This window comes from Argopecten irradians, chromosome 6, assembly GCF_041381155.1.
Source record: "Argopecten irradians isolate NY chromosome 6, Ai_NY, whole genome shotgun sequence".
In the NCBI taxonomy this organism is placed as follows: Eukaryota; Metazoa; Mollusca; class Bivalvia; order Pectinida; family Pectinidae; genus Argopecten; species Argopecten irradians.
Window position 1 is genome coordinate 14,210,096 of NC_091139.1, and position 8,088 is coordinate 14,218,183.

The following is an 8,088-nucleotide window of genomic DNA, read 5'->3' on the forward strand; positions in this document are numbered from 1 at the left end:
CATTGTTGTGTTCATTAGCTCACTGTTTCTATTCCTTATTTCACTGTTTCCTTCGGTCACTATTCCTTATACATTGTTGTGTTCATTAGCTCACTGTTTCCTTCGGTCACTATTCCTTATACATTGTTGTGTTCATTAGCTCACTGTTTCCTTCGGTCACTATTCCTTATACATTGTTGTGTTCATTAGCTCACTGTTTCCTTCGGTCACTATTCCTTATACATTGTTGTGTTCATTAGCTCACTGTTTCCTTCGGTCACTATTCCTTATACATTGTTGTGTTCATTAGCTCACTGTTTCCTTCGGTCACTATTCCTTATACATTGTTGTGTTCATTAGCTCACTGTTTCCTTCGGTCACTATTCCTTATACATTGTTGTGTTCATTAGCTCACTGTTTCCTTCGGTCACTATTCCTTATACATTGTTGTGTTCATTAGCTCACTGTTTCCTTCGGTCATTATTCCTTATACATTGTTGTGTTCATTAGCTCACTGTTTCCTTCGGTCACTATTCCTTATACATTGTTGTGTTCATTAGCTCACTGTTTCCTTCGGTCATTATTCCTTATACATTGTTGTGTTCATTAGCTCACTGTTTCCTTCGGTCACTATTCCTTATACATTGTTGTGTTCATTAGCTCACTGTTTCCTTCGGTCACTATTCCTTATACATTGTTGTGTTCATTAGCTCACTGTTTCCTTCGGTCACTATTCCTTATACATTGTTGTGTTCATTAGCTCACTGTTTCCTTCGGTCACTATTCCTTATACATTGTTGTGTTCATTAGCTCACTGTTTCCTTCGGTCATTATTCCTTATACATTGTTGTGTTCATTAGCTCACTGTTTCCTTCGGTCACTATTCCTTATACATTGTTGTGTTCATTAGCTCACTGTTTCCTTCGGTCACTATTCCTTATACATTGTTGTGTTCATTAGCTCACTGTTTCCTTCGGTCACTATTCCTTATACATTGTTGTGTTCATTAGCTCACTGTTTCCTTCGGTCACTATTCCTTATACATTGTTGTGTTCATTAGCTCACTGTTTCCTTCGGTCATTATTCCTTATACATTGTTGTGTTCATTAGCTCACTGTTTCCTTCGGTCACTATTCCTTATACATTGTTGTGTTCATTAGCTCACTGTTTCCTTCGGTCACTATTCCTTATACATTGTTGTGTTCATTAGCTCACTGTTTCCTTCGGTCACTATTCCTTATACATTGTTGTGTTCATTAGCTCACTGTTTCCTTCGGTCACTATTCCTTATACATTGTTGTGTTCATTAGTTCACTGTTTCCTTCGGTCACTATTCCTTATACATTGTTGTGTTCATTAGCTCACTGTTTCCTTCGGTCACTATTCCTTATACATTGTTGTGTTCATTAGCTCACTGTTTCCTTCGGTCACTATTCCTTATACATTGTTGTGCTCATTAGCTCACTGTTTCCTTCGGTCACTATTCCTTATACATTGTTGTGTTCATTACCTCACTGTTTCCTTCGGTCATTATTCCTTATACATTGTTGTGGTCATTAGTTCACTGTTTCCTTCGGTCATTATTCCTTATACATTGTTGTGTTCATTAGTTCACTGTTTCCTTCGGTCACTATTCCTTATACATTGTTGTTTTCATTAGTTCACTGTTTCCTTCGGTCATTATTCCTTATACATTGTTGTGTCCATTACCTCACTGTTTCCTTCGGTCATTATTCCTTATACATTGTTGTGTTCATTACCTCACTGTTTCCTTCGGTCATTATTCCTTATACATTGTTGTGGTCATTAGTTCACTGTTTCCTTCGGTCATTATTCCTTATACATTGTTGTGTTCATTAGCTCACTGTTTCCTTCGGTCACTATTCCTTATACATTGTTGTGTCCATTACCTCACTGTTTCCTTCGGTCATTATTCCTTATACATTGTTGTGTTCATTAGCTCACTGTTTCCTTTGGTCATTATTCCTTATACATTGTTGTGTTCATTACCTCACTGTTTCCTTCGGTCATTATTCCTTATACATTGTTGTGTTCATTACCTCACTGTTTCCTTCGGTCATTATTCCTTATATATTGTTGTGTTCATTAGTTCACTGTTTCTTTCGGTCATTATTCCTTATACATTGTTGTGTTCATTAGCTCACTGTTTCCTTCGGTCACTATTCCTTATACATTGTTGTGTTCATTAGTTCACTGTTTCCTTCGGTCATTATTCCTTATATATTGTTGTGTTCATTAGTTCACTGTTTCCTTCGGTCATTATTCCTTATACATTGTTGTGTCCATTACCTCACTGTTTCCTTCGGTCACTATTCCTTATACATTGTTGTGTCCATTACCTCACTGTTTCATTCGGTCATTATTCCTTATATATTGTTGTGTTCATTAGTTCACTGTTTCCTTCGGTCACTATTCCTTATACATTGTTGTGTTCATTAGCTCACTGTTTCCTTCTGTCACTATTCCTTATACATTGTTTTGTTCATTAGTTCGCTATCTATATTGATACTCAATGATTATTATAACTCCATTATTCCTGTATACAGCAAAGTTCGTTATGTACAGAGGAGGATAACATTTTGTCAATGTGTTTTTGTTTGTTTATTGTCGTAATAAGTCCGTTCAATTCACTACAAACCGATTTCATTAGTGTGGTACTTGCAAATATCCAAATGTGGTAATTCACAAAATCATTAAGTACTGTGTGTGAATATGCTGACATGGAAATTGTCATTTGTTTGAAGTAAAGTAAAATTTATTCTTATAAGACTATTCAATATGTTGAGTCTTATCTAAAAGTTCACAAAATCATTTGCATCCAGTCTATAAAATAATAATGATAATAATAATAAAATAAAAAGATGACGCTATATATGTTGACATCTCTCGACAGGTGAAAAAAACGAGAGACATCGTGCTATTGACAAAGTTATTCCTGTGTTCTATTTGCCACTGCCTGTTGAAAGTAAATTTCCCGTGAAATTAACTCACAGTTAACTCGGCATATACGTCGTTATATAATTAACTAATATTATCATTTACCTTTCTTCTTCTACAAGTGATCGCGGCACCGTCCTGTTGTCTCCTGAGCTTTAGATGGTGAGAAATAATTTGAATCACTGTAATTTGAAAGTACTGCTTTATTTGAAACGAATATTTTGTCTACATTAGTATTATTCGCGTAGGAAGAGTACGGTTTACCATGCTTTACTACTTCGAGTATGCGTGATTACCGTCCGAATTTGCCATTTTAAGGCAGTATACATATATTTTTATATTCTACATTAATGTAATCCTATCGAAGATAGAGTTCAGAAATATTTATTATCGCGAATTTTACAAAAACGATTGGTGTGTTTAGACAAACGAAAAATAAAACAAAATCATAAACTAAGACAACAAACACGATTATTAGAAAGAATGGAAGATTTCGGTGAGAGGGGTATACAGTTGACTTTCTGAAGGCAATTTACTTACCAAACAGTTATATTTCCGTACTCTACTTATATGACTTTGTTTATCACTTTATTTTAATGTACTTGAGTGCTATTCTTGAAAATGCTGTATTATTCATTTCTTCTGTGATAAAAGGCGAGCCTATTTAAGCAACAATAGATCACAGTTACATTCGTTCTCTAGTGAACATCACTGCTAATCAGGTCAACAGGAACTGTGTGATTTGGGTATATCTGTTGATGTCTCTAGTGGACAGTAGTTCACGCTGGTAGTCTCATTGATCGACATATATTATTCATTAAGATTATAACCCGGGCCCTTGACTAACAATTTCCGTGAAGACTACACAACGAGACACTGAGACATCACGGAGTCTTCACACGGAAAGTCGTCGTCACCGGTACCGTGAACGATATTAAGGTGTTAAGTCCGGTATTCACTACATTCGTCATCACATCACCAACTATAGCTTTAAACATACCTACAAATTTGCGCTGTGTAGATAATATATCAAAATACAGCGCAAATCGTAATATAGAAATTATGATAATAAGAAATTATTTTCTCCTGTTCTGTTTTATTTCTTTTTCATTAACGTAGGATTTTTGCTCCAAATTCAACTATGTTATTCATAGAAAAGACGACACGTTCCGAACAATCCAGCCCGGAAGTTTTTTTAATAAAAAACATTTTCATTGCCTGATCAGGAAACACATCGACAAAACATTCGCACGCGTCAGATTTAAATCAAATTATAATCCAATCCACAAAATTCGATTTAATTTGATGTCAAGTGCGATTCCTGCCTGTTTCTCTTGTAAAATGTGACCCCAGAATAGCGTCGCGTGCGCGGATATTTACGCTGATGTCAAACTATTCATAAAATAACAATTTCTTGGTATGGAATTAACGAATAGATTTTTAATGTTTTCCAGTATCGGCTGCCTCCGGTACTGGACACGTGTCGTGACTTTTGTAGATCTGACACGGCAGAAAACATTGGCCGCTTTCCCTTCGTCCTAGAAGCATGCTGCGGTTGAACAAAACACATCCTATTCTTTATCCAGCTGGAGATCCGTAAACTGAATCGTTGTGCCTTTTATATCCTGCTGGGAATTTCAAATATGCCAAAGATTAGTATCGTTATTCACTGTGACCATCAAAGGCGAACCTTATTGTGATATTTCGCTTCGTTTCACTTCAATTGTGATCCTGCTATTTCCAGTTATTATGTATTTCGTTTGAGGATCACTACAGACAGCACCCTCTATATATCCCCGGACACAAACACGAAATGAAATTATCAAACAATCAGATATCTAGTTATACATATCATGTTCTTCCAGGTAATATTCCATACATAATATTGCATAAATAATTGTATTTAGTCAAATTTTCAGGACGTATTGAAATTCCACTTAAGCAGCCCTAGAAACAATGCACGAACTTCCATATCCATCGTAAATCATTTGTAAAAGAATTAATACATATATTTACAAGAAATCTCCAAGTTCTAATAACATAATGTTTATAAAAAAACCTCTAACAACAGTTTAAGCTAAAACAATAAGAATAAGCACCCTTACTATATGTTTATTCATCGCTTCGGCATCATCAATATACAATGTCAGCGTACATATATCATACAAACATTATTTCATATCACAAAAAAATAATTCCTGGTATTATATAGAATGTATAAACAGTAAAGATATGAAATGAGAATGCATTAGGCCTATTTATGTAGAAACGATAACAACTTTTCGTCAGTTCAATTATGATTAACAACACTAAGTGCATTGTATCATAATCAATGATGAGAAAAAAATTGAACTGAATACTACAAACGTCCATTATATAACCTTTGGTGTAATTACATTCAAACTTGACTGAAATGTTTTATGCGTTAACACAAAAGTATCATATTTACATTTACTTTTCACTTCTACTAGTTCAGAAACCCTAAAATGAGTTGATAATGTAAATATGAACATTGAACTATCTTCCTATGGCATCTATGGCTATATAGATGCCAGAGTTTTGCAGACAATCATTTCATAATGCAGTTTTGCAGACAATCATTTCATAATGCGCTAGCGCGCATTATGAAGATTGTCTGCAAAGCTCCGGCATCTATGTAGACTATAGATGTCAAAGGAAGACAGTTTAATGCTTAATTATACTGGTGATATTTGACTACCGACGTCATTGATACCAGAACCTTATCAACACTATACCCAGATCATGGAATATATTTTTGAAAGACAATTTCAAAACGCACAAATAAAATTCGTAATCATTATCAGCTTGTTTCACTTAGTAATTATTTTGCTTTCTAAGACTGTTTTCCTATCGATGTCGTGCACAATGGACAGATATGCAATGATATAAATGTGATCTGTATTATATACAAATGTACGAGTAGGTCTTAATAACCTACTAGTATTTCGAAACTTCCAAGAAGTTGGAAAAGTTTTTATATCAATGTAGAAAAGAAAATACCCATTTTTTAAATTGAAATTCAATTCATGTGTTTTAATGTCTCCGTATTCAAACCGGTAATAAAAATGGAAAAAATATGCATACATATGAATCACGGATTCATCATAAATCTTCCATCTTGAAAACTTATTACGCAATGAAATCAAATTCTTACTTACAAGAAAATATGCAATCTCACTTTCATTTTTAAGCAACGCTCGCACTTTTTATTATTTTCGAACAACAAGGAAAATAAACTTTGCTCTTCTTTGAAATTATGCAAAGAAATTTTAATAATTTATGTCTAGTCACCCGACCTGACTTGCAGCAGAGTTGCTATCCAGTCTTGGCTTTTTCATCCAGTGAATATTAGATTTTAGTGCTTACAATATGCTATATATTCTCAGAAATATATAACATTGTCCATTCGAATTACTCAATTTCATTTTCAGGCAATTTATTCGCATTTCTAATATGATTAATTAGGGGTAGAATTTTGCTCTCTTCTATGGAAAAAAAGTGAATTTATTACATTGTACAAAACACGGTAAGATTTTGGTCGCAATGTTTAAGATAATAATTATATAAGTTGAAGAATAAACTACTAATGTATTATACGATTTAAACAAATTATTTGACCATGTAAATATAACGTTGGTAACATTAAGAATTGATAACAGAATGCTATACTGTATTGAAATATAAGACGTTTGACATGCTTAAAGCTATTTCGTAAATTGCAGTCCCCATATTGCTATGTGTAATGATATTTGAATATTGAAAGAACTTCTACACAGTTGAAAATTATCATGTTATTGAACTATATTGGCAATGGATTCAAACATTATGAAAATTATTTTTCTTTTGGTTTCAATTAAGAATTCAGGATAACCACAAAAACACACAAATAACATCACTTTATACAGACAATTTAATTTTATCTTGAATCAACATTGGTGTATTTCTAGTTTAGGTCGAGGGTAGTCATTCTAACGTTGTGTTTCAGTTTTGGTGTGTCGTTCATTGATATAAAGATAGGTTTATATATTTCGCCAATTTTTTTATGTCATTCGTTAAATGATATCTCTTTTATACAAGTAATGACGATTCTCTCGATTTCTTTTTGAGCGTTAAATGACTTCATATAGCAATATGTCATTACCGCAACGTTGATTAAATAGAATTATCTGAGGTGAAATCTAAATTTATTTTTAAATACCCAGAAAGTACATGAATTATATATTGCACTATTTTTTATGAATGGAGACAGAGCGGGGATATTTCTATCACTTACAACGTTTTTAATGTCCTTGTGAGACCAAAGGTTTTTTTTTATTTCAATGGTTTACATTTTAATAGAGCTGCAATATTGTAACTCAAAAGACTTTTAGGCAGATAAAGGTGTCGTCTTTAGAAGCCGAAAGGTAGGCCGGGTACGTATATTTGTTTGAGATGTAGTGTAGTAGATTTTCAGTACATTAAAACATTATGCTACACCGCACTCCAGATAATTTCAGTTACTATATTAGATTGCAGTTCATTTTCCAATACGGTTGCCCTATAACGATATAAAACATCGTGAATTTGTCCAGCTATTTCTAAAAGTACATGATTTATATTTGAAGAAGATTTAATGTCCCCTGTTAGGATTTTCCACCACCACTTGACAGCTCATATCCTGAAGCTATTTCCTCTTCGGTTGTTTTTGTATTGTTGGGGGAAATGCAGGTTTTGTGTTGCTGGAGAAAATGCTTGTTGTATTGGAAGAAGTCGACCGACCTGTCTGCATCCAATCTCAAGTCAAGTAAAGTCAAGTCAAGTCAAGTCAAGTAATCAAGTCAAGTCTATACGTTAAAGTAGGCAGTTTGGGGTTGTTGTTTTTTTAGATCTACGGTGTATGTACTAAGTACATGTATACATCTGTATGTTCTTTCATGTCCGGTAGACTTTTTGAGGCTCTTTTTAAATAGATTTAATTTGTCTGCATCCTTTGATTTGGTGTCTACACAGAACTTGTACAATCAATTGTAAATTCCGTTCCTTAATAGAACACACTTTGTTCCTCTTATGCAATTTAAATCATATCATTTACATTATCGTAATAATTAAAAGTGGGGCCTATCCTATAGGCCTATCGTACCCCGCTTTTTC